The sequence below is a fragment of the Colius striatus genome, chromosome Z, assembly GCF_028858725.1.
Source record: "Colius striatus isolate bColStr4 chromosome Z, bColStr4.1.hap1, whole genome shotgun sequence".
NCBI lineage: Eukaryota > Metazoa > Chordata > Aves > Coliiformes > Coliidae > Colius > Colius striatus.
In genome coordinates this window covers 10,178,744-10,181,304 of record NC_084790.1, presented here as the reverse complement: position 1 = coordinate 10,181,304, position 2,561 = coordinate 10,178,744, and positions in this window count along the sequence as shown.

Here is a 2,561-nt window from a genome sequence, read left to right as displayed (position 1 = left end):
CTGTTGTGGTTTGCCTTCTACTCTTTGCCAAGCTCCAAGGGCACAGTTAAGGAAGGCTCCTTAACTGTATGTAGTGAAGACGGACACGTCACTAGAGCACTCTGGAGGTGTTTCTGGACACACAGTGAGGCATATGTAATATTAACATGTACATTTTCTGACTTTTGATGACTTAAGTGTGCCATGGAAACTGTACCATGAATAAATAAACCAAAAATGTCTGACATGACAAACCAAATATCGAAGATCGCTTTAAATTAAGTCAGCACAGTAACATGTGGGACACACATCAATCCAACATAGTATTTTTATTCATTTGGCAGCTCTCAATTTCCACAAATTTGTATGGGATTAATTAAGAAAGTGACTGGACTAGTTGGCACAGTCGAACTGTTGTTGCTGTAAACTCTTTAATAAGAGGCCCCAGTGGATTTCCGTGCAAGGGACTATCACATTTCCTTTAGCTGCCACTTCTGGATTTCTACCAGACATCATTGCCTTCCCTAGCAGAGGCAAAAGAGAAGCATTTGTCCCAGGTACTCCAGTCCCAGCCCACCTTTTCATGTCTGGAAATAAGTCATATATTCACAGCACAGCACAGCTTTTAAATATGTAATGACCCTTGAACTCTCATACTGCTCTACAACAGACAAGACTGAAACGTGTCACTAAATGACTCTTCCCTCTCCAATATCAAAGAATGACAAGAAAAAAAACTGAGAATGTGTATGGTACAATACACTAACAGAATTACCAGCAAACAGCAGGATAGATCTGAACCCCAGAAAATAGCCACTGCTGAAGCCAAGCAGACAATTCCAAGGTCAGAGCTTAGATCTTACCAAGCTGTGGACCCCAAACTACCACAATTACTGTTGGTTGGTGAGTATCAAGAAAAAAAAAACAGAAATTGCAACACCTCCAGTACACAAAACAGCAAGAAGTTCACCAGTCAGCAGGACAAAAGAAGCGTGGCTTTGGAGTGCAAAAATCTCCCAAACAATTAAATGCAGAAAAAGAATGCAAGACAAACACTGAGATAGTATCATTAAATATTGTGCTGAATGTTTGGATTTTTTATCTATGCCAGTCCCACCACCGAAGCACATACATAACATCTCCAGTTCACTGCTGATGGAGTTTTGCATTCTTATCTATCCCACAATGAGTGCTGTCGCACATGAAAAGATAGAGCAAGGTTTTTCAATTGCATTGCAAAAGCTAGAAATAAGGCCTCAGTCCCAAATAGCACAACTTGCTGCAACAGCTACGGACATGAAGTGACACCTATAAAGAAATAATAACTGTTCATCTATGGAGGAAAAACATCCCCATAAAAGCCAGTCATTCAATAGCCACAGCAGAGTATTAGAAAACTGGGACATTCAGAATAAAAAGTATGATTCGCAGGAAAACTTTTCTGATGACTACCAAGGGACATTTTTAGTTCTCTGTCACTTTGACCCTCTGCAGGAAATAAAAAGTCCCTGAAATAGTTTAGAGAAATTAAAAGCAAAGCCAAAAACTACTGAAGTGGACAATTCTTGTATTGTTCCTAGAAAATACTTGCTAAGAGCAGTTCATAGGCTCAGCTACCAACACCAAATCTTTCCTCCTAAATGTTTGCCTCCTAAACCAATCTGCTAAAATTACAAAACACTGGTTAAAAGCTGGGTTGCTTTTTGTGTTGGTTTTGTTGGTTGTTGTTCAGGCTTTTTTTACATGGTAAGGAGAGGTTAAATAAGTTCTAATTTTTATGTGGCAGTCTTTGTATTAGATTCTAAAGCATTTTACTCAACCTTTAAGAAATGTCTTGCATTTATCGCAAGTACGATTTTCTCTTCTGTGGAAGAATCCTTCTATTCCTATTTTTCCCCTTTCCTAACTACTGCAGTGAAGTTAATACAAAAGAAATAAAGTGTATCAACACTATATATAGCAAAGGTTTTCCTCATAAATACCAGTCTTCATCCTGCAAATGCTGTGTACTTTCTGAGCATGAATCTGCTAATAAAATCCACCTTTGCCAGAGCACAGAGGAAGTTTTTACTCAAACAACAAATACTAATTATTCCTTCATTCCCACAAATTTCTTTTTTTTTACTTTATTTCCCCTTTGTATTTGCATAATTAATCTTGAAAAAAAAAATATGAAACTATATCAAGAAGAAGGACATTCCTTTCTAGCAAAGGGTGTTTGAAACACGTCTCTCTGAAGAACAGTGGTCTAGCACAGTAATCATAGCTGATGGCCACATACCCCAGTGGAGTTCTGTGAGGTGTCCATATTATGTAATCAGTTTTACGGAGCCATCACTAGTCATCTAGTGCTGTAAGTTTCTGTAAGAATTTCTGTAAGAATTAATAAATGGCATAAATGCTTGCTCATTTATGTTACAATTCATCTAGAACAGAAGCACAAGCCTATAAATTAAAAACAAAGTGTTTTCCATGGGGATTTTACATTGTACTCCTGTTCAAACTACAAAAAACAACACTTTGAAGCAGCAGTAGTAAAGAACATTTTATTAAAAGGAAGTTTGTCAAACTTTATGTATCAA